The sequence below is a fragment of the Astyanax mexicanus genome, chromosome 11 (genome assembly GCF_023375975.1).
Source record: "Astyanax mexicanus isolate ESR-SI-001 chromosome 11, AstMex3_surface, whole genome shotgun sequence".
Classification (NCBI taxonomy): Eukaryota; Metazoa; Chordata; class Actinopteri; order Characiformes; family Acestrorhamphidae; genus Astyanax; species Astyanax mexicanus.
The window spans coordinates 40,516,837-40,542,255 of NC_064418.1; the positions used below are offsets into that span (position 1 = coordinate 40,516,837).

The window sequence follows — 25,419 nt, forward strand, 5'->3', positions numbered from 1 at the left end:
TGGTAATAAATATGAAAAAAAAAAAATAGGTTCAGTTACAAAACTTTTGATTTTATGATTTTTATGAACTATATATTTTTTTATATAGTAAGTTTATATACGATAAGGCTCTCTTCAAAACCAAAACTCTTTGACAGCATGACTAACGGTTCTTAAAACAGCTAAAAAAAAAAAAAACAGTATTCTCTATAAAAATAATTTTTTTGCTTTTTAAATGTACTTTCAGTGTGTCATGTGTCATTTGTGCACTGGTGCTGGTGCAAATGAACTGCAATCAGCTGTGAGCACTTTGAAGTTTTTGGGATAAGGTTTTGGTAAGTTGAGGATGTTGGTCCTTAAACAATGATCACTTGTTAATAATATTAAGAATGTGTTAGCTATAATTTGAATAATTAATATATGTAGAGAACAACAGCCACATTCAATTTTTACAGCCGTTTTTTATATATATATATTTTTTATATATTTTTTATTAAATATAAGTACAAATATTATATATTAAATATAACTTCTATAAAAGGGCATTTGCTGATCATCCTTACAGTAATAATTTCTGAGATTTAAAACAAACAAACAAACAAAAAGTTTCCAAATGAAAAATCGTAAAAATATATTTTTCAGCTGTAGATATATTGCTTTAAAGAAACATTATGTAGCTTTTAAAACAAACTGCTTCAAAAACAGGAAGCCCCACTGAGTTGTAATAGAGAGAATTGTGACACTATGTAACTCTGGTGATGCAGCCAGAAATACATTTCCAAGAACTGCAAAACATTGCATAAAGCAAGTCATCAAAATCCTGTAATATTACTCTATTGCCTCGGTCGATATGCTTCTTTCACTTCAGTTACTGGTTCTGTATTTCTCAGCTTGTCTACAAACGCATGTGTAAAGCACGTCCATTAGAAGAGTCAGAAAACACAAACTCCTTTTTTAACTGTGGATGGAACCCAGAAGCAAAAAATGAATTCTTGCATACTGATGCTTTAATACTAAGCTTTATAGTGGCCATTTAAGAAGACAAGACAAATTCTGAATAAAAAATGACAAAATCCTGTCACGTCTCAGTCAATATGCATAAATACTTACACACACACACAATGCCTACAATACAGTGCAGCTGTCCCATCCATCAGGCCGACAGGCGCATGCAGCCGAGCTGCTTCACTTGACTAATGTTGCTTTGTCACTGGCACTAAACATGCATGCTGCCAAAAATGTTTAGATGCACTAATAATACAGTGTCTGACACAATGATGCATGATTCAGCACTGAGAAAAAGAAACACTAGTGGTGAACAGACTGATGATAAACAGTGTAACATCACAGCAGAAATTAGGCCAATGACTGCAGAGCAGAACCCCAGTCTGAGCGGCTCAGAGGCGGAGCTGAGGTACTGTACTGAGATCAGACGGCCTGTCCTCCTGGCTGGTGTGTCTGTAGTTTATTTGTGTGTGTGTGTGTGTCTCTCTGGCTGACCTTGCCTGGTGGAAAGTGTGTGCCACCTCAGGGACATGTATGAACTGTACACACACAGAACGCAGCATCAGCCTCATAACACTCATTATATCATTATATCAGCTGATATATCAGCTGTGTAACAGCTCATAAGTAAATGTTTTTACATTTAAAAAAAAGTATTTCATCACAGTAAAACCCCAATTCAATTCAATTAAAATCAAAATCAACCTGAATCAGTTAGTAGGTATAAGCAAAAAATATCAATATCAAAATATCAATATTCTATAATTAAATATCAAATGTTAATGTAACGATATGCACTTTAAGAGATGCATCTCCAACAACTATATAGAAGATGGAAAGAAAACTAAAGAAAGAATGTATCAAATATTGTCATGTTCTGTCCTGTGCTGTCCCCCCTGTCTGTATCTGTGTTTTTCCTGCCCTCCTGTTTTTTTTTTACCTGTCACCTACACGGGGCCATGTGTGTACCTCCCGTGTCTCCGCCCCTGTCTTCGGTGCTCTCACTATAGCTGTTAATCTGTGGCTCCGCCCCCTTGTTACCTGTTCCAGATGTTTCCTCTTTCTTAGCACGTTCGTGTGTGTCTATATAGTCCCTTTGTTTCAGTTATCATCTGTTCAGGTCTTGTGTTTCTTCTTTTTATCAGTCCTGTATGTACTAGTGGCTCCTCGTTGCTGTAGTTTTGATTTATTGTTTGTTTATTTTGTTTTTTGTTTTTTTTTCTATCAAAATTAATACTTAGTACTGCGTCCGCTCTCTGCGTCTTTGCGTCTCCTAGGCTGAACCGGACATATATCAACAACATAAATAAATAAATAAAACATAAATAAAAATATATCAAATGTAAAATGATATAGCTGAACATAAGAATCTCAATATTCTTCTAACGTATGAGCGATTCTCTATTATGATTTAGACTTTTAGTTCTTACATAACAAATTTAGTTTTTTAGTTTGTTTTTTAACCGACAGCACCATTGAGCAAGCATTTTTTTTCCTTACAAATAGTAAGCAGCCCTCTTCTACCTTACATGCAGCTTTTATATTACACGCAGCGCAAACATAACATGCTTGTTTTTAGTTAAGGAAAAATATAAAATAAATTTATAAAAATCACTGCCTACTAAGATTTTGTCTGGAAGTTTTAATATCTACAGTTATACAATCTCAAATATCCCATTTTTTAAATCGCATTAAAAGAGTAATTCATTTAATTTAACCCTCCTGCCCTATATATAGTAAAGGCCTATATAGCTGTGCTGTGTTTGACTGTGTATGTGTAAAACACTGCTTTGATTTAGGCCTGTATTGTAAAGAGAGCACGTCTGCCTGCTGATCCATTCATCATCATTCATTTCACATAATGTAAAATACAGCTGATGTGCTCAAACAGTGCAGAAAACTTCAACCTGAAATCAATGAAGATATATGTCTGTGTTTGACAGAAGGAGTGGGAGACAGGTTGACGTTTATATAATTGTGTTTTATGCCATGCTGTATGACTAATCATAATAACTGACTGCATATGAAAACCTATTTATCACTGCTCATTTATAAATCATAATGTTAGCAGCGCTCGTCTTTTAGAAATAGACCGCACAGGCTGTATTTATCTCCACTGAGATCTAAACTGATTTACTCATTCACTTTATTTGGAACCAGACGCTATAAAAATGTCTAGTCAAGTAAAAATACCTTAATTCCAGTCAATAAATAGATATCTATAGAAGACTGGAGTCTTTTAGTTTTTGTTTGGTTTGTTTTTTAATTCTTGTTTTCTGTGTTTTAATACAGAAAGTATAATATGTGCTGTTTAACTGAATAAAAAAAAAATCACTTTGTTTAAATAAATTGTAGTTTTTAATTAGCTTTTTTTTTTTTTTAAGAATCTGCCGCTATTAATAAATTTTGTCTAAAAATACAACAAATATTGTGTATTATCTTGATATAATATTTTACCATATTGCCCAGGCTAGTACCAGACATGATCGCAGACTTTTCTTTTTTTTTTTTTTTTTTTTACAGAATAGAGGTTCAGAGTAAAAGTGTGAAACACAAACGCTTCTGAAATCCTTTGGAGAGATTTGTAGAGTCTATTATGATTACTGTCTCAGAGAAAAAATATTTTCCTGTTCTCAAAATCTCAAAAAAAAGCGGGGTCACTGTTCCAGCTGCAGAGCAGAATTAGAATAAATCTTCACAACAAAGATCTGGATTAGACTGAATCATCTGTCTTTATACAGAGAGAGGGAGAGAGGGGAGAATTCTGAAAATAAAGTTTTAACAAAAACGGGTTAGACATGTCATTTTCTTAGTTTAAACATTTACAGTAAATGCACTGTTCTTGTAGATGTAGAGACCACTTCATTTTCTGAATCAGTTTCACTTATTTTGCTATTTATAGGTATATGTTTAAGTAAAATGACAATTGTTGTTTTATTCTATAAACTACAGACAACAATTCTCCAAAATTCCAAATAAAAATATTGTCATTTAGAGAATGTATGAGTTAAGAAATCAATATTCAGCAGAATAACCCTGGTTTTTAATCACAGTTTTCGTGCATCTTGGCATCATGTTCTCCTCCACCAGTCTTGCACACTGCTTTTGAATAAGTTTATGCCACTCCTGGTGCAAAAATTCAAAGAGTTCATCTTGTTTTTATGGCTTGTGATCATCTATCTTCCTCTTTTTATATTCCAGAAGTTTTACATTTAGAAAAAAAACACAAAAGAAACTCTTATTTTTTTTCAGAGCTGTATAACAGATGCTAATTAAGGGCTTTTTTTTTTCCATTAAATCAGATCTGAGCATTATCTTGAGTTGTCCTTTCTCTGAATCATGCTGACTCATTTACTGGTTTATGGTTTATCTGACTCTTTGAGACTCAAATGTATTCAGAATCACTCATGTGCATCATAAGGGTTTTTTTAGAAGATAGAACTGGAAGGGAGGATGCTACAGATTATGTGCAGAAAAGTCAGAAACGGCTGCATATATTTTTCTGTTAATCAGTATTTTCTGCATTTACAAATCTGAAGAGCTAATACAGAGCCTGTATTTGCGGCTGTTCTTGAGCTTGTGTGGAACATCTGTGTGTCTCAGTGCAGTGCATGCCTAACCATCATATGAATTATTATTCTCTTAAGAATGAAGTACTGCCAGTCCTTCATTTCTGTGCTTGAGATGGAATGGGGAGAGAGTGAAGAGATTGAAGAGTGTGGGTGTTTTTAAAAATATATTTAAACACTAAAAAGGTGTTGCAACTCATGAAATACAGCCAAACTCTCAGCAAGTAACTACAGAAAGCAATTTCCAATATAAAATTGAACCTGAATAACAACAAAATGAGAAATACGTTTGATAAAAAAACAGTTTATCAACTGCGAAGCAAAGTTGTGTTCCCCATGGGAATCCTCTCAATTTTACAGCAAGAAAAACAATGCTGGAAGAAAGATAGCAAGGGAAGTCTAATCTGTGTAGATCTTCTGCTGTCTGGTTTCTCCTAATCTTTCCAGGCAGACTCTACTGGTCATTACGACCTAACGTGAACTGACCATCAGCCTCCTCTGTCAGATGAGGGCACAGAAAACTGAACACAACAATAACTCTGCAGTTAACAGGCGCACAGAGACAAAGCATAATTAAAACAGTAATTGAATAAATAAGTCACATAAGCAGCGTGTGGCACTAAGAAGGAGATGACATGCTTTGTGGGCCAACAATGACTAAGGAGCTTAGAGATGCAGAGTGTTTGACTAAAGTATTATCCGCACTGCCTCTTCTTTCATCTTCTTAAACGCTGTGCACCATCATGTTGATTCAAACATGCCATCAGACACAATGCTGAAGACAAAGTGTGTCAGCACACGCTTCAGTGATGATGAACACAGCTGTGCCTTCAAAGAGCTGCCCTTCAACTGTTCTTTACCAAGGACTATTGATACCGAATATAAACATGGAGTAATATTTATGAATACATTAATGAAGATACACTTATATATTTAGAGCCTTTATAGAAATTTAAGGACGCTTTACAATCACATTTTTACAAACAACCATTAATACTCAGCACTTTAACACACACCGATGAGAAGCGGCAGCCAATAGCGCACAGCGTACTCTCAACCGGACACAACCGTCCACCTGGAGGACTGCATCGGGCACTACAGCATTTTACCCAGGACAGAGAGATAATCCATATTTGGGCACACTCATACAGCTCTGGAAAAAAGGAAGATGCATGATCTCAAGTCATAAAATAAAGCTGAACTGCTTTGACTTTTGCATCAGAATTGGCATAAAGTTATCCAAAATCAGTGTGTAAGACTGGTGGAGGAGAGAGCATGCCAAGATGCACGAAAACTGTGATTAAAAAACAGGGTTATTTCACCAAATATTGATTTCTGGACTCCTAAAACTTTATAAATATAAACTTGTTTTCTTTGCATTATTTAAGCTCTGCATCTTTTTTTGTTATTTTAGCCATTTCTCATTTTCTGCAAATAAATGCCTCTAAATTACATTATTTTTACTGGGAATTTGAGAGAAATGCTGTCCGTGGTTTGAAGAATCTTCATTTTACCCAAACATTTAGTAATTAATAGCAAAATCATAGAAACTGATTCAGAAAATGAAGCGGTCTGTTAATGTTTTCCAGAGCTCTATATCATAGACAAAAAGCAGACATTTCTAGTCAGATAAATAAAAAATAAAACTTTAATCAAACTTTAATTCATCTGTGTGTGAGGCTTTACCTTACTCAGATATGGAAATATTCTGTCTAAATGGCTGAAAGAACCCGCCTTTATTATTAAACCATCATTGTTTTTCTCTTAATTGGGGAAAATCGTTAGCAGGTACTTCTCTAAGGTTCAGTTTATCTCTGCGCTGATATAGAAATCTCTCTGTTCGTTTTTTAATGGACCCATTGAACAAACTGCCTCATGACACCATCAAAAACTGACCACCACAGTCAGAAAGCTCATTTTAGGCTGAGCTTAGAATTTCTGAGTAGGGGTGGGTGATATGGCCCTAAAATAGGGTCACAATATTTAAAGGATTTTTTACAAAGACAATTAGGGCTGTGTATTATATATACACAATCTGGATTTTTTTTTAATTGTTTAAAAAATGATGACTGTTATTATTTGTTGTGTTTGATACGATATGATAAGATATGACACACACTACTATTACTGAGAGAGAGAGAGAGAGAGAGAGAGAGAGAGATATCTGTGGAGTCCTGTAGAGTCCTGTGGGTATGCGGCATGTGTCGTGGTCAAGGCCCGGGTGGCTAGGCGTTCTGTACTGCACTGCACTAAGGGAGGGAGGAGGGGTCGCATGGGCATAGCTTTGCTGCAGTCTGTCTGTATATGTGTGTGTGTGTGTGTCTATGTGTATTTGTGTGTGTCTGTAGGGGCACCCCCTGAACCCCCCTCCCCCCATCCAACAGCCGCCTCAAAAACTGTCAGCCCCGATCAGTCGCCCTCGTCTGGATCTCACCCCAAGTTATAATCACGTCCCAGCCTCTCTCCACCATCAAACTCCACCAAACGCCCAGGACCGGCTAAAGTCTGGAGACTGTACAGACAAACACCAAAAAAAAACTCTGTCCACTGACCACTCCCCTGTGTCGCTCTACTGGATCGAGAGTATTCACCATGGCGAAAAAGGCCGAACTCAACGGAGACGCCTCTGGCCATCAACTGGCATCACAGTCACAGAAATGAGGCTAAAAACACAGCCGTCTCCATGCTGGTCATCTTCTGACAATGTGGATATCTCTCGCACATCACAGCCTCTACCAATTGCATTTGACTGCGTTGCCAAAAACAATACGACAGCATCGTCTACAGCCTTCTTCTAATTGAGAGCGAATGTAGAGACGCAGCCGTTCGTTCTCGGCTTTCACTGTGCTAGCGACCATTTTGAAGATTGGTTTGGTGGTGGCGCAACAAAGACACGGTTTAGGTCAAACAAACACAGCAAATCACAGCTGTCGTCTGCAGCTTTAAATTCCAGCAAACAAACCACCATAATCTCAATCCCATCAGAAATTCCATCTGTTCGATAATATGGAACAAACCGGCATATAATTTATTTATATGCAGTGGCTGCAGATTTCTAGCCTGGGGCTTTCTATTCTTTCAACACTGTACCAATGTTAAAATACAATTAAAATCCTTTCAATAGTTATAAAAGTATACAGGCACTTTTAGTAATATATATATATATACAAGGATACATAGATATAAAATCAATACTTCACATTCATTTAATTCAATACGATACAGATATCAGACAGTAGACTGTAGCAATTGTTCTACTGTCTGATTCGATTCGCAATGACAGACAATGAAGACATGATGATAATTGAAGTAACGATGGCGAAGAGGACCGTGGACCTCTGCAGCAGAGTTTACCAGGACCAGAGTCTTCTCCTAATATTCCGAACTGATTTTAAGGTCAAAACTGTACCGAGACTAAAAGACTACTCAAAAAGACTAGATACATGCCACACCATTCACCCTTAAAATCCCACAGGCTCCTATTAAGGATTACAAACTGTCCGCATTCTCCACCCTTAAAAAAACAGAGCTTACAAGTACAGTACAGCACCGAAACTGCAGTAAACTACAGCAGAAATGTACAGTCATCTTCTTGAAGCAAAGCACAACAAAGCACAACTCAACATATGATATAGAGCTTGGTTAATTAAAGAGTAAAGCTTCATCAAAAGTGGAGTGCCATAACGTATCTCAATCCAAGCAAATTAGGAATTCAACCAATGACAATCCAGTGTCTCAAGCAATAGTGGATGTCCACAAATGCTCACCAGTCTTCACAGTTTGTCCATATATTAAAGAAACAACATTTGGTTGGGTTGATCAGATTCTTTCAGTGTCAAGCTGCCAGTGTCAAGAAGATCGTCATTTATAGTCATTCATAGTCATTCATTCTAACCACTGCCGACCACAGTGTTAGCGTTTTAATCACAGAACACCATCAGGCCACAATTACTTAAATATTAAAATAAATATGTAAAAATGAAGTAAAAAAAAAAATAAGTTTTTACCTTAGTGCAGCTCCTAACAGACGGCCACCACTTTTGGCGTTGGAAAGGGATTGAAATTATCAAAAAAAGGAAAAGGAAAAGATATCTCCGCCGTCCTCTCGCTCAGCCTCAGCAGAATGCCGCGATTTGATTGGCTCCTGTATGAGGTCATGTGGGCGAGGAAGCAGACACGTGACCTTTGGGGTGAAGGAGGCACTGTAAATATCCATAAAATATCCCTAAATCTGAATTCCGCTGCAAGCTGGACACCCATTCGCTGAGGCTTTTATGATGCGTTCGTCTTTGTTTCGGGATGAGGTTGATTTTTTTGCGGAGATAGAAAAGAGGGCAATGAGGTGGTTTCAGTGTGCTCAGTGAGCAGCCCCTGGGGTATTTTTGGGGTGGGTGGGGGTGTGAGTGGCAGTGCAGTGGGCACCCAATGCTAAAGTCATCTGGTTGCCACATCAAGAAAAATAAAGTCATCTTTACATGCATCCTTGCATCCCTGCATCCTTGTTTGCGCTGCCACGTACTCGCTCCCAAAGCCTGCCGCGTTCCCGTCCATCTGCTTCTTTGTTCATTACAAGCTAAGCGATTTCCTGTTGTGACATTTCTTTTTTACACATCAGCTGCCTTCATATGGCTGCATGTGCCCAAGCTTTAAACACCCCTCCTCCTCAACTTGTCCTCATTTTTCCAGGCAAATGACCTTTGGATGGGTCAGAGTGAAATACAGTAAAAGAAGAGGGAACCAGAAACCATAGGTTTAAAGAGGAATACGGACGATTTCTGATGGTTCACGGGATGTCTGACCTGAATGGCGTAGCTCATTCATCCACCCCCATTTAATCTGGCCTCATGTGGGATTGCGGGCAGTGCCACAGACACGAGCAGGATTATAAACCCCACGGGCTAATCCACTTCAGTCGGACAGCGAAATGGGAATTAATCAACAGCGGCTTCGGCTAAGCCACTAGAGTCGCATTGCCTTTCCCGAAATGAGGCTGAAGGAACATCCACATAGGTGGTGATGGCCTGGATGAATCAACCCAAACAGTGAGGTTCAATAAGATGTCCTTCTAGAAATTCACTCACTCGATGGATTTACCATTAACTGCTATGGTCATCCTCTAGTCCTTCATCAGTGCTCAAAATAAGCTGTCCAGAGATCTTGTTGTTGGGCTATTCTCAGTCCAGCAGTGACATGCTGGTGTTTAAAACCTCCAGCAGCACTGCTGTGTCTGATCTACTCATACCAGCATAAAACACACTAACACACCAGTGCGGAGAATGACCCACCACCAGAATAGCACCTGCTCTTTGGAGGTCCTGTGGGGTCCTGACCACTGAAGAACAGGATGAAAGAAAGATAAAGAAGGATACAAATGCAGAAATACTGAAACAGGACTACCGTCTATAATCATATACAAAATAACTACAAAGTGCTCCTATATGCTCAGTGGAACTGATAATATAATGGGTATAGAAACAAGGAGGTGGTCATAATGTTATGCTTGATCTGTGTATTTTGTCCTCGAAATGAAAAAAACGCAAATGGAACATCACAGCACCGTATTAACCTTAGACCCAAAAGCTATTTGGGCTTATTGGCACCTGATTAGTGTAAAAACAAAGAATTATATTTTCTCATGATGAAGTTTCTGAGAAAAATGATGTTAAATAATGTGGACTTTAGTTTTATATTTGGATAGAACGCAATAAGGTCGCAATTAGTAATGATGTGCAAATAATTTATTTTGAACAGCAGCAATATAGCAATATAGCTTATTTGAAGTGCTGCGAATACGAATAATAATACGAAGTAATGACAAAGTAAAAAAACAAACATTTACTGTATTTACTGTTCATTTAGATTTCTGAACAAAATCGAAATCGAAACTGTAACGTGTTAAACTTGTCTTCTGCCACCACTAGGTGACAATATAATGGCTTCAAAAGAGGACAAGAGGCCCTTGTAGAGCAAACAAAAGTTAGTATTGTGGTCTACACAATGCAAAATGTGATGTCCACACATGTGGACACCAGGTCCTAGGAGGTTAAACAAGAGAGCAGCATTGGGGTTTTGCTGCACATAAAAATGAATGAATTTAAGGTCAAAAGCAATCTGTTTCAAATACAAACATGCGCTCCAGAGCACTTAATAATAATGCAAGGCCTGTAACAGGAAAGTGACTAGATCTTAAATGATCTTGAGATAACTGAATCTAAATGGATGTAGAACAAAGAAGCGCTGATTCGTACGAAAGCTGCACATACGAAATTCACATACATACATAATCACACAAAGGCAGAAGCCAATTCACATGATCCCCATGTTATTTGGACTGTGGTACAAAACGTTTTCCAGAGTTTCCAGAGAAGAAATGAGCAGAACATAGGCACTCAACCCAGGCAGGGACTTGGTTGAGTTCAGGGAACCTGAATCCCAGTACTGAAAGGTAAATGTACTAACCACCTTGCCACTGTGCTGCCCTAGCCAATGATACTGAAAATCTCTCTATACAGAACATTCAAGGAACCATCCCCGACAACAATATGGCATTTTTTTTTTTTTTTGTGGGAGTTTTGGTTTACAGCGCAATGTAAGAAAAATATATGTCATAATGTTATCCATCAGTCTTACCCGTTGCAGGGAAAGTTCCCGAGGTTGAGTTAGGACCAAAGATGGAAGAGAATGGGCACAATGAGAGCCCAGAGAGGCTTCCTGGTCCTATAAGTAAACTACACTATCGCCTCCAGCAAGGTCACATGGCAGGCGACCAACAGCATTGGGGGTGATGTGGAAGAGGGTGGGATGGTGGGGGGGGGGGGGGATACTGTTGGATTGTCCGGGCACAGCAATGGCTTCATCGTCCGCTTGTCAAGCGAGCGAGCTAATTGGCCCAGACGAGCGTGAAGGAGAGCACGATCAGCCTGATCAGAGAGTCATGAGTCGAGAGTTCGCGCAGAGACGGTGGAGACGTGAATTTTTTTTCATTTGATAAAAAGCTGAAAATGACTAGAGCATGCTTCTTAAAGATGCCACTCAAAGATGAGACACCTAATTCAACAAAGCATTCATCTCCAACTTAGTATCAGCCATGATTGGCAATGTCACCGGCGGTGCTAAAGCTCTCCCGCGATCGATCAGCTTCACTTTGTCTGCGAGCCTCTAATTGAGCCGCGAGCCTCCAGGCTGTAATCAAGCAGCTCATTATTGGGTGCAGGACTGGCCCGGGACATGACGACGGCTCCTCTGGCTCAGCGCTCGGGACACTGAGTGCAGTGAGGGGACTGAAAAAAAATCCATACTTCACAGATGAAGTGTGTGAGTGGGAGTCACACACACACACACACACACATACACACACACACACATTCTCAGAATAGCAATAATAAGGACAGTTTCTTTTTTTCTTCACTGTAAACACCAAATTAGTTTGAACTCAAATAAAAGTCTGTTAAATTCCCAAACATTCCTCAACTATTTTGAGCTAGGTGAACATTTGTGGTCTCTTTATACATTCAAATTCATTCAAATGGGATCTTTGAGTTGAATCAACCCACTGTGTAATACCTAGAGTTTAGTCATTGCCATTTGTATCGGCTGCTGGCGCCACCTATTCGCTAATGGGTGTGTCTCACAGTCAGTTAGAGCTTAGATTGGGCCCAAACAAATCGGACCTGACCCAGCCCAAGCCTGTGCACGTTCTGCCGAAGCCCAACACACCATTTTTCAGTAAGTAGAGTGTTAATCTGAGCTTTTTAAAAACATTTCGGGCTGTTTGAATGAGAGAATTCTGTTAACACTGCAACACTGAAGAAGCATAGACCTATTATTTAATAAAAATGTTTATTAAGAACAGCTACACAGAACTCCATGATCATAACATTATAACTTGTGCAGCTTTTGTTCAAAAAACTGTTTGATTTGTTACTTTGCTATATTGTGATTATCACGTCATAGCTTTATATAAAAGAAAAATAGCATTAAAACCAGACGCCTACATCACATACTATTTTCTTGAGCCCGACACAACCGATTTGGGCAGAGAATCTAAGCTCCACAGTCATTGACACTCAGCCCCCAAGGCTACCTCAGGTACACAAACTTATAGTTTATAGTATATATAGTATATATATATATGTCTAACTGCTTTTCCTCTATATTGCACTTTATTAAAACAAACAAAACGGTTCTTCTAAATAAGGGAGAAAATAGGATAAAATTACACAAAAAATACTTTTTTTTTTTTGCATTACATTACATTTAGTGGACGCTTTTATCCAAAACGACTTAAAAAATACTGATGTATATTTAGCAATAAAGGACATAGAAGTTCAAGACAAAAACATTTTTTACAGGGCCCAAGGGAGGCAAAGGGGAATAGCGGGATAGAGGAGGAAAGATAAGGAGCAGGAAATGTGGTTAGAAGTAGTTAGTTTGATAAAGATGTTTGGAGAATATTTTAAATCAGTATTTTAAACTAAATCCAAATCAGTTTAATTCACCTGAAGGTAAAACTTGTTCAAAGCAACTGATATAAAAAAACGTATTTTAAGCTGATGTTAAGTTTTCATTAACAGCACTTAAATAACTGGAGGCAACAGGTTGTAGTAAATTAGCATTATCCAGGCTTGCAGTGCTGTCTCACCACACAAAATCTGTCAACTTCCACTTTCCCAAGAATAACAGCTTTTCTTTCACTGAAAAGGTGCATTTCTAAAGCCCCTCCCTGTCTCGCTCGCTCTGTCTGAGAGGAAGACAACAAGAAGAACTCTTAAGACATCAATGTCAATCTGAAGGCGTGGCTGGAGGGGAGCTTTTGCAGCATATGTAAGAGCATATAAACATGGAGGGGAAAAAAGTGGAAAAGTCTGGAGCTCAGAGACCCGATGGCACCAGCTTGTGAAGGCATTTGGTTCAGGCTCTATAAGCTTTTATGCCCCCTATCCCCACCCAACCCTGCCATAACTCGCTAATGGAAAATTTCGCCTGACCCTGCACTCGGCCACAGTCAGTGCTTTCAATAATGGGACGGCCTCGCAGCTAAAACCAATAACCAATGAGTCTGAAATGGAACTTCTGGAGCAGTTTTGTAATCTCCATGACGTTTTACTAATTCATGTCGACGTAGAGCACCGAGATACACGCTGCACTACAACAACAACCGCACAGTTACAAACAAGGCTAAGAGAGGGAGAGTAAAACAGCCACAAATACTGTTTACTGAGCTTTTTCATTCTGAACTGATGTTTGAACTGCCTTTTAACTCAATCGCTTACTGAGCTGTCACCATATCTCATTTCACTGAACATCTGAGGACACAAACTGCATTAATATTTACTGTCTGCACTCATCTCCACCTCCCAAATGTAGCGAATTCACCTTTGTAAACTTAAAATCAAAAGAAACTGAATCTTACAACCAAATAATATGATCTTCTTGCAGCAGCACAATGTAACTGTGAGACTTATTCAGGCAGATGAAACCATATTACCAAAAACTGACTGAAATTATTCTTTAAAAAGTGCATCAGTCGTAATAAATGCATTCAATCTGAACTTCACAGCATTATTTCTATCACTAAACAACAGGCTAAAACTTTAAAATATATATCCTGCAACTTATACGAGAATAATAGTAAAAAAGAAAAGATCCATTCACACTGCTGTTTAACCCTTGTGTGGTGTTCGGGTTTGTGGGACCCGTTTTCATTTTTCATCAAATGATAAAAAAAAAAAATATTTTTTCTAACTCAAACTCATTGGCATTGACTCATTTTTTGTGAAAAACATATATCAAAACACATTTTAGATAAACACACACTGTACATCCCCCCCACACACACATTTATATTACATACAGTATGTTTGGCCAAGGGCTAATAAACATTGCTTCATTTGTAAATTTGAAACTAAACAAATTTTCTACTCATATCTTGAGTTTAATTCATTTTCTTTTACATTTTATTAAAAAACTAATAAAAAAAGAGTAGCACTTTTTAAAAGAAATGTAACATAAGAAAGGTAAAGGGCAAATATTAACCATGTAAGCTGTTTATATTGCTTGCAATTTAGGTGAAGCAAGCATGTGTAAAGCATTTTAATGTAAAATTGCTTAATTTTGCTGAATTAAATACAAGTAACAAAGTCAACGAGTAACACAAATATGAACACCACACAAGGGTTAAAACTGGACTAGAACTCCTTAAAGTTCTGAAGAAAAAAAGTGTAAAATTACATAATTTGTCTAAAATCATTTTCCCAAAAGAGAATATGGTGACATGATCTGTCACAGACCTTTTAAAAGATGTGTAAAGTTCCATACAGCACTTTCTCAGTCATTTCAATTCATGTTCTTTGCTAAGTGACATATACTGAACATCCTGAGAGCATCACGAGACAGTGTGAATCTGTTTTTGTTCATCTTACATAATTTACAGAATGCAGGAGTGCTGGGTTAGCATTAGAGATACAACTAAACTAGCACCTTTTTTAAAAGTGTGGATTTTTAGAACAAAATGTTAAAATAAAAAGGTATATTATAATAAAAATTGTTAAATCTGTGTTTTTCCATTTTGATGTAAAATAACTAAGCATTTTTCCCCCTCAACAAATATTTGCTTTTTAAACATCAAACCCCCGGAGCTCCGAGTGGTCCACAGCTGCCACTATGATCAGGAGATTGCCGGTTCGAATCCTGTTCATGAAGCTTGCCATCAGCTGCCAGAGCCCTGAGAGAGCACAATTGGCGCTTTCTTTCCCTCATCAATCCAAAGGGTGATGTCAATCAGCACAAGGCTGCGTCTGTGAGCTGGTGTATCAGAACCGAGTCGCTGCGTTTTCCTCCGAGCGCGCTGTGATGCTACTCTGCAATTCTGCATCAGCTGCAGTTTGAAAAAAGAGGTGGTGGCTGACTTCACATATATCAGAGGAGGCCTGTGCTAGTCTTCACCCTCCTTTTGTTGTGGCATCACTAGTAATAGGGGATTCCTAATAAGTGTGTTGGGTAAAATTGGAAAAAAAAATAAAATTAAATATATAAAAAAAAACATCAAACATGGATATTACAGCCTGAAGCTGAGTTACACTGAGTAACACTGAGCATCTTCATGTGGCAGCTTCCAGGCCGGCCTTTTGTGTGCGCGACTACTTGCTGATATGCTGTTTCCATTAATGGAGCACATACAGGACCGGCGGTATCTTCAGCCCTGCTTTGTTGGACAGTGATGAAAGCGGCTTCCCATGATGCTTTTATCCTCTCCTGCTCCTCACCCTTCTCTCTCTCTCTCTCTCTCTCTCTCTTTTCCTCCAACAGTTCCATGTCATGTATTCTGCTGGTGTCTCCCGAGAGACTATATTTATATCCCCCATCAAGGACAGCAGACGACATAGAACACAAAACACACAGTAAACACACGCGGACCTCTGTGTGGCTCCTTCAGCTTCAGGCCACTGGATTCATTTCCAGTTTTAATCACGTCAAGCATTAATAAATATCAAGCTGGGCCAGGCATTGCTGAACAGCCATATGGGAGAATGCGATTAAAGTCTGGAATTGCTTTGGGAGAAACTGCCAATGCGGCTGTGTAGCGCAGTTCAAAAGGCCCTGGTCACTCAGGAGAAACTGCACCTCGGACTGTTTAGCAACTTTTCAAGTGATTTAGTCAGCAGCAGCAGCAGCGTTCAATTTCAATACAAATCGTCTGGGAAACCACGGAAAGTAAGGTAGCATTTTATGCTGAGGAAAACTGGCTACATCAGTCATTCACCGTCCACTTTCTGGAGGACCTCCACACAACAGAAATCAGCTAAATCCGTCACGATAATTACATTATTGACTTATCGTACAATAAGTGGATATGACCTCAATCATTTCTGCTGACCTTGATATCCACAATGCATTGTGTTTCTTTGTTTGTCTGTTAATTAACGTATGAATTAACTTCTGCAATAGCAGAATTTAGCAAGTCACACAATGACCGGTGCATCAAAAACACGCCTCCATACACAGAGTAGACAGTAGAGGGAAAATACAGTGGTAAGAAAAAGTTTGGGCACCCCTGACATTTTCACAATATTTGTTTATAAATCAATTCAAAGCAATATAAAGCAATTCCAGTTAAATATATCATATAGCAGAAGAACACAGTGATATTTGAGAAGTGAAATGATGTTTATAGTATTTACAGAAAGTGTGCAATAATTATTTAAACCTTAAAATTAGGCACCCCAACAGAAACATTACATCAATATTTAGTAGATCTTCCTTTTGCAGAAATAACAGCCTCTAAACACTTTCTATAGATTTTAATAAGAGTCTGTCTTCTGGTTGAAGCTTTACAAAGCATATCCAGTTCAGTCAGGTAAGATGGACTTCATTTCCCTTTTTAAATATCACTGTGTTCATCTGAGGTATGATATATTTAACCGATTAATTAGTGATCCGAACAACCAATGATTTTTAAAGTAAAACCATGAAAAAGATCAGGGGTACCCAAACTTTTTTATACCACTGTATAAACCTCTTCCAAAATATAAAATATTATTAATTAAGGGTCCTGAGTCCAGACAAAGGACTGATTCTGTTTGTGGAAGGAGCTCATTATTATTGTTGGTTTGTTTTCACACACAAGAACTCTGTCCGAATCGCGGCTCAATTCACTCCTCTACTTGTCTACATCAACTGAAATCCAGACCACTTGTTTCAGGAGGACCAGCGATCAGTACTCTGGACAGCGCATTAGTGCGAAGACAGCGTCTGTAACTGACCATCATGTATTGCAATAATTTTTTACACAATATATCATCCACAAATCCAGCAGTAGTTATCATGACAGGCCAATAATCAGCTAAATAGCAACCCTCTTAAAAATATATATTTGAAAGTGTCTAAACTGGAACTGTGGTTCAAGGTCTCTTGGTTGAGGAAAAAAAAGCATATCTGAAAACAGATAACAACTGTATTGTGCTAAAGCCAGTCTGGATTTCTTCAAAATCTGCCTGCCGATCATAATCTCCATGAAGCTCCCCTGGGGTGCGTCCATCACAGAGGCTTACCCTAAACGTTTTACCAAGTAAACGATAATATGATGTAGTTAAGACCCCCCCATCCACACACAATGTTTACAGTAGAAAATTATATTTTGATATCTTTAAAAAATTCACAAGTCCTCCATTTCTGACACGGACGGTCAAACAATGAATCAACGCACATACATAGATACACACACTCTGGCTGCACACACGATCTGCTCTCTGAGATACAGAATGAAGGTTGGAGATGCATGTTCTGAGATACAGCCAGCTGTGTTTTGATCCAACTTTCTTTTTGATGGAACATGTCATGCAATCATTATTATCTGCTGCAATCCAAACATCCCACCACATTCCTCTCAGGGAAATGCACTTCTGTATTTAAAGAAGAATTCACACACTTCACACACGGGCAAAGCCACAGCCATCCCAGAGAGCCGCACATTACTGAGCTGCATTCCAGATAAGGTCAAAGATATTTCCTGCTCCAGAGATCAGCGACAGCTTCTCAGCGATCACCAGAGGGATTCTGATTGAGACAATCAACCAAATGGTCTATAAAGAAGGAAAATGTCAGCAGGAGAAAACAGGAGCTGTGCCAGTAAAACAGCAGTGCTGCTACCGTTTCATTTTTCCTGCCAGCCAGCAGCATCTCCTCAGTTCTGAAGGCTATTACTGTCCAGCAAACAGCCCATTGAGTCTGACCCCATCTAGTTCTCAGGGCCGATTCAGACGCACAGTTCAGATGCATCTTTAAAGAGTATGCAGCAAATGCTGTGTGTTTTTTGGGCCTGAACACACACGCACAAATAAAGCATTATTAAAAGGTTGCAGTCCTTGTTTAACCCTTGTGTGGTGTTCGGGACCCGTTTTCATTTTTCATCAAAATATTTTTTCTTACTCAAACTCATTGGCATTGGCTCATTTTTTGTGAAAAAACATATATCAAAACACATTTTCAATAAACACACACTGTACACCCCCCCCCCCCCCCAACCATTTATATTACATACAGTATGTTTGGCCAAGGGCTAATAAACATTGCTTCATTTGTAAATTTGAAACTAAACAAATTTTCTACTCATATCTTGAGTTAAATTCATTTTCTTTTACATTTTATTAAAAAACTAATAAAAAAAGAGTAGCACTTTTTGAAAGAAATGTAACATAAGAAAGGTAAAGGGCAAACATTAACCATGTAAGCTGTTTATATTGCTTGCAATTTAGGTGAGGCAAGCATGTGTAAAGCATTTTAATGTAAAATTGCTTAATTTTGCTGAATTAAATACAAGTAACAAAGTAAACGAGCAACAAAAATATGAACACCACACAAGGGTTAAAAATAGAGTGGTCTGGGAGTTTATCCTTTGGCCATGTCACATCTTTCCAACAGCTTTCACTGGATATCTTTGCAACTAGGGAACTGCTAATAGTTCTGATACAAGAGCCGTCAACATGGAGATAACAGTAATAAACTCAGAACAATAAAGTCTTCATGTGCTTATTCATGGCTTTTTAAAGAAATGTGAAATAAAGAAATGCAGAAGTAGATCTGCAGAAAGTTAGCGAGCTAATAAAAAAAGATTATTGCTATAGGACTTTGAAAAGATCACACCACAACAAATGTTTTAAAAGTACTTTTCAACATGCTCTTTGCAATTTTAAACACATTCTAAATATGTTAATCTATGCACTGTCATTTTAATGTATGTCATATTATAGTTGTATAATGTATTCTTCTTCTGGGAGAAGATTTACTGAGATCAGAGCCAAAGATTTACTGAGATCTGATGCAGTGAGTAGCCTCTTATTTGTTAAACAATCATGTGTAAGATGTTATACCGTTTCAGAAAGGTCAAATTATTGCCATGCATCAAGCAGAAAAAACATCTAAGCAGTTTAACGAAACTACTAAAATCAGGTTACCATGGATTGTTTACCACAGAGTCCAGACCTTAACCCCATTGAGAATCTTTGGGATGCACTGGATAAGACTTGTGCAGTGTTCTAAATCTCCCATCATCAATACAAGATCTTCAGGAAAAATAAATGAAACTCTAGCCAATAATAAATAAATATGCAAAATCTTGTGAAAACAGTGCCACAGTGAATGCGTGCAGTCAAAGAACAATGAGTAAAATTTTCTAAAGGCAAAAACAAAAACGAAATAAATAGAATGTATGATGACACCATCATCACACACTACGCCAGTATAGCCAGTGGTTGTATGTGCACAGGACAAAAGCCAGTAACATCAGGTTGACCTCCACAGGGACATCTTCAGAGGAAAGGGGAGTCTTCCCTTTAATTCAGAGCCCATAACACCTCAAGATCAGCAAATTAATCAAGGAGACCTTTGGTCTTCTGCATCCATGCCCTCCATTCTTTTCCCACAGGCTGTTATTCAGCTCTAAACTTCTCTTCAAGTGAGCACCCCTGACCCACAGAAAGATACAAGACAAGCCATCCAACCAGACAGTGTGGCCAGCAGCAAACCAGCCAAGAGACTGGGGAAGTGTGTGTGTGTGTGTGTGTGTGTGTGTGTGCTTATGTGTGTGTGTACTTCATGCCCTCCCAATAAATCCAGCAAACCCAGGGACAGAATAAGTGGCTGAGGAAGAGGATGTCAGAGAAGCTCACTGCTGAAGTTCTCCTGCAGTAATCTTCCCGGACTCCTCCTCCTCCTCTTCCTCCTCTCCCTCCCGGCCTCAGGAGGCTGTTCCAGGCCACATGTCTGACTCAGGCAGCGTGAGTCCGACTGGAAGTGTCAGTCGACCTGAATGTGGCATAAACACAAACCTGCCCACCAGTCTGCTGCCAGAAGAAGAATATTAATCACTCATGCCTTACACTTCTCCTGAAAACACTTCTGAGATAAAAGCCACACACACACACAGCACCTCGTAATTGGTGTTTGATAACACTTTTGACTAAAGCGGCCAGCCGCTGCAGGAGTCCTAATACAGGGAATATAATTGTTAGGCGCTGCAGAACAAGCAAATCAGCAGCATTCATCACTGTCAGGAAGTTTCTCTGTGGGACATGCAGATAAGAACATTTGGCTTTGAATTTACTCACGAAAAAATTAGTCGAAGTTAATTCTTACCTATTCCAGCAGGTGTTCCCCAGATCTAGTTTTACCATGGCTTCCCAGTAGGGGTGGGCGATATGGCTCTAAAATAATATCACGATATTTCATGGTACTTTTGGCGATTTGACAAAACAGTAAATTAGAAAAAAAATATTTAAAATTTTATTATTGCATGCAATATGATATGGCTGAGATATTAAAAAACAATTATTTTATCAGATTTGTAACAGTAGTCAAAAATCCACAACGTTATGATACTAGTAATGCACTCCAAATATCTCCATATATCCAGGATTAAAGTAAAATAAATAATACTGGACATATCTCATCTGTATCTAATAGATTTATATTAAGAAATGAGAACAGTGTGATACAGTGGGTGATATGTCACAATATTTCAGGGTATAATATTGTTCACGATATAATTTTTTTTTGGTGATATTATTGCCCTAGTTCCCAGTTTTGGTTCCAGAGACCCCCTGCTTAAGACATATGAAGACGTATTTTTCCAACTCTACCCACATGGCCCAGCCCACAAGAGGCTCATGAAGAAGTCGACAGCGGCTTTCCAAAGTCTAGGTTGCAGCCGACGTAGGACAGGCCCTTGGTAAGGCTGCCTTTAGAAGACTTTGTAATGCAGCTCACATATTGATTCATTTTGACTTAATAAGACAAATCGCAAGAACACATGATGATCAGACACCAGTACTGTGATTGAGACCATAACTTTGTAACCTTAAACTCATAACCGGACCATGGAACCATCAAGCTTCTTTAAGACAACAAAGGCTTTTCCATCTGGTCCAAACCAACACAAAAGCTACTATGGTTCAAATCAGATAAAATATTGGGACGCAATCCTGTCAAAAAGTCTCTACTAACTTTCTTTCATTGTGACAAGTATCTGACACTACATGATTTATAAAAAAAGGTTTGAGGAACATGACAGATTTCAAGGTGTTGATCTGGCCTCTTCATTTCCCAAAATAGATGGAGCTGTTCAGTCCAATTTGCTACAGATTCAACTCAGAACTTTTTTAACTTTTAAATTTAAAGACAGCACGTAGTGGACCAGCAAGTTTTCTTGTTTTGAATGAACTGGTGCTCATAATATTGACTAAGGGACAGTTCTTTTGTGAATTAATCAATTTTCTTGACTTGTGTTGGATCTGTTTATGTAACTCTTCTATTCTTTTAAGATTAAAATGTTTATTCTTTCACTTGTATCTCCAGACTTATTAAGTTTATTGATAAAACGTACATAATGTGTACTCGTGTCATTCTAAACCTCATGTTCTACCCATTAGATGTTGGGTACAAAAATCTGAAATATGCATTCTTAGTATAAATATGTAAGGACTTTACTTTCTTTCCATAATTATGGAAATAAATGTTTTCATACACTTATCTGCTTGCTGGGATGTTTGTGTGAGCTGCCTAATGGCTAAATCAGCTCGGCTGAATCACATCCCATTAGATCACAGTGCGGATTTAAGAGACAGAAGTAAACAGAGGATATAAAAAGATGTTATGATGAGGCAACCTCTACCATACCAATGACCACTCTCCTGAAAAACAACAGCACCTTATATTTCCTTTTGCACACACACATGGGTGGTGCTAAATATTTAAGTGCATAAACTAGAAGGCTATGGAGTAAAAATACAAGCCTATTTTGTTAGTTTAAAAAAACTAGAAGTCTTTGTGTGTAAGAGAGAGACAGAGAGAGAGAGACAGAGAGAGAGAGAGACAGAGAGACAGAGAGAGAAAGAATGCATGTTTAATGCCTTGCCTTTGCCTATGAATCAGTCAGACCAAATCAGCATCAAAGTGAATCATTAGTGGCAGTGGAAAGCATTGCAAAGCAACCCTGATCACAAAAAAAAACACACACAGAGCAGCAGACGACTCTATTCTGAATAATAAGGAGCATTATACTCAGCACAGATGCACTGTCTGACACAGATCTGATCACTGGAGGACACCCAGGTCGTACACACAAACAAGATCTCACAACAAATGCAAGATTTTTCTCTACAGCATGCTAATTTTACAAAACTAAAAACCTAAAATCGGCTGTGATAGCAAATGCTCGCTAAAAAAAAACACAGAGCCAAAGGGGTGATTCAAAGACTAGGGGAGTGCCAAAAGCTAATACATGCTAAAAGCTAATCATAATAGTATAATTATAAGTTCTTTGAGGGACCATCAAGAAAAGTTTTTTGAAAGAAACTGCAACTTTAACCACCTAAAAGGTCTCATTCCATCATTTTTTTTATTCATTTTAAAATAAGGAGCACTTAAAATCATTTAATTTTCCCAAAAGTCGTCAGTTTATAATCTGGTGCACCTCATGTATGACCAGTCAGGTCATACATGAGGTGCACCAGTCAGGTATTAAGGAGCAGTAAAGCCACTCTGCTGAAGTACAGAGTTATACAGTTATATTAGTTCTCCAGCACCAACACTTGAAACTGGAGCAGTATTAGCATTAGCCGCTAACTACGCTAAGCGCTAACTCTTTTTTATTCAGAGGTGAGAATTATCGGCCTGTAGCCTGCTGCTAACCCCGGCTAGCACTGCTAGAGAGGAATTAGCAATAACTGCTAACCAAGCTAAGCGCTATCTCTTTATTTTTCTTTCTTAGTCTTAGTGAAAATCTGGAAATCTAAGCTTACTGTAAATAAACGGAAGTGCTTTACTACCCAAATAAATAGTTTTCAGAAGAGAAATCTGTGTAGATTAACATCCAGCACTCCTTTGACGTAAAAAAAAAAAATATATATATATATTTATATATATATATATATATATATATATATATTTATTTTTTTATTTTTTTAAGAATTACAGTTTTGTTTACTTAACTTAGCTTAGCTTTACAGCTGTTGCCACCCAGTGGCGAGACCTGCTTATTTCCTGAGAATTAGAAGGAAAACAGGGCGACACACTTGTTTCTTACTAGTGTCGCATAATGCGCCTTTTAATCCGGTGCACATTGTGTATGAAAATAGACCAGAAAATAGACGTTTATTGATAGTGCACCTTATAATTTGGTGCAAACAATACGGTAAAACAAAGTTATAAAATCATAACCTACATTTATGAGCACTGCTAGCTCTGTCTATCAAGTTTAGATAGACAGAATTTCATTAAGGCTAAAAAAGGAAAGTGCTAGCATTAGCTGCTAACCAAGCTAAGCGCTAACTCTTTCCTTTCTTAGCCTTAGTTTAAATCTGGAAATCTAAGCTTACTGTAAATAAACAGAAGTGCTTAATTCACCCAAATAAAAAGTTTTCTGGAGAGAAATCCATGTGTTTACATCCAGCAATTCTTTGATTTACATTTTATTTTGATTAACTTAGCTTAGCTTTACAGGTGTCGCCAACAAGCAGCGAGACCTGCTGAATTAGAAAGAAAATATGGCAACATCCCTGTTCCTTACTAGTGTCGCATGAAGCGCCCTATATTCCGGTATGAAAATAGACCTTTATTGATAGTGCGCCTTATAATACAGGGCAAAAAATATGGTTAAATAAAGTTACGGTTTATCTGATCAGAACAGTGGGCTCTAATGAAACAGTCTATTACTCAATCCTAACATGTAAACTTCTGTTTTTAAATATTAGTGTTTTTTACATGATACTGTATTCCTAAACAAATTATTGCAATTCCTAAACCCTTTTTTAAAAAGCTATAAAATAACTCTAATAGCTCTAATCCTGGCACTGCTGGAGAGGCGTTTGAATTAGCTGCTAACCGTACTAAACGCTAGTTCTTGTCTTTCTGGAAATCTAAGCTTCCTTTAAATTAAGTGCTTTTTCTGGAGAGAAATATAGGGTTTTTTATTTGATACAGTATTTCTAAACAAATTATTACAATTCTTAAACCCTTATTTAAAAAGCTATAAAATCATTATCTACATTTATGAGCACTGCTAGCTCTAGTCCTATTTTACTTTCTTCAGTCTTTCCTATACTCAGCGGATCCCCGGCCATCCAGTTTTAGAATGGCAAACCTGGTTTAAAGAGGGCATGGCTATAAAATAAAACCTTTTGGGCCAAAAGAACGGCGGTGTTTTCAGCATAATCAACCCCGCAGGGACAGACGCCACAGTCTCGCAGAGTCCTGAACTTTAGAAATGCACATGGAGGGAGCAGCTGTGTTTCTCCACTGGGGTTAGTAAAGTGAAGGCAGCAGGATGAAGAATGGACTGCTCTTCTTTCTAAGGACATCTGTCCTTAGCGGATCATGCACACTAATGTTGTACAATGTGAGTGTGTTAATCTCTTTAAAGCCATGCTTTATATACTGCATATACAAACGGCCGTGTAAAGCCTGACATGGTGTTAAACTCTTCATGAACTAAATAACAGAACTTCACAGTGTTTTGAACATACGCTAATGCAGAAGTCACCGACCCTGCTCCAGGAGATCAACCTCCCTGCAGACTACAGCACCAACCATCTATTCACTACTTTATACATAGTATTTCATGAATGTGGTCAATTTACCCTTATGTGTGATGTATTATGAGCACATTCTTTTCTTCACCGCTACATAAACCACATTCAAGAATACAATTAACCTCTTAAACCTTACACAGATAGCAAAAGTATGTTGAATATTTTTTCCAATCTTGAATGCATTTCTGACAAATACAGCTCTGGAAAAAAAATAACAGACCACTTAACAAAGTTTTTCCTTGATTTTACCAAATTAAAAGCTTCTGGAACATATTCAAAAGGAA

The 25,419-nt window shown here is 38.1% G+C and overlaps 1 protein-coding gene across 13 annotated transcripts in view; it reads right to left on the bottom strand.

The window, feature by feature from the left end:
* The window catches only part of pcbp3 (poly(rC) binding protein 3), a 118,524-nt gene that overhangs the window by 44,611 nt on the left and 48,494 nt on the right, over window positions 1–25,419 (bottom strand). The window contains exon 1 of one of the 13 annotated variants that reach the window (XM_022680157.2): window positions 11,184–11,287. The exons of 11 other annotated variants lie outside the window; for them this stretch is intronic. The gene's annotated coding sequence lies outside the window, so the exon portion shown is untranslated. Of the gene's footprint in view, window positions 1–8,560; window positions 8,673–11,183; window positions 11,288–25,419 lie in introns of those variants that run through there. One more of the 13 variants, XM_022680158.2, reaches the window with a different exon arrangement.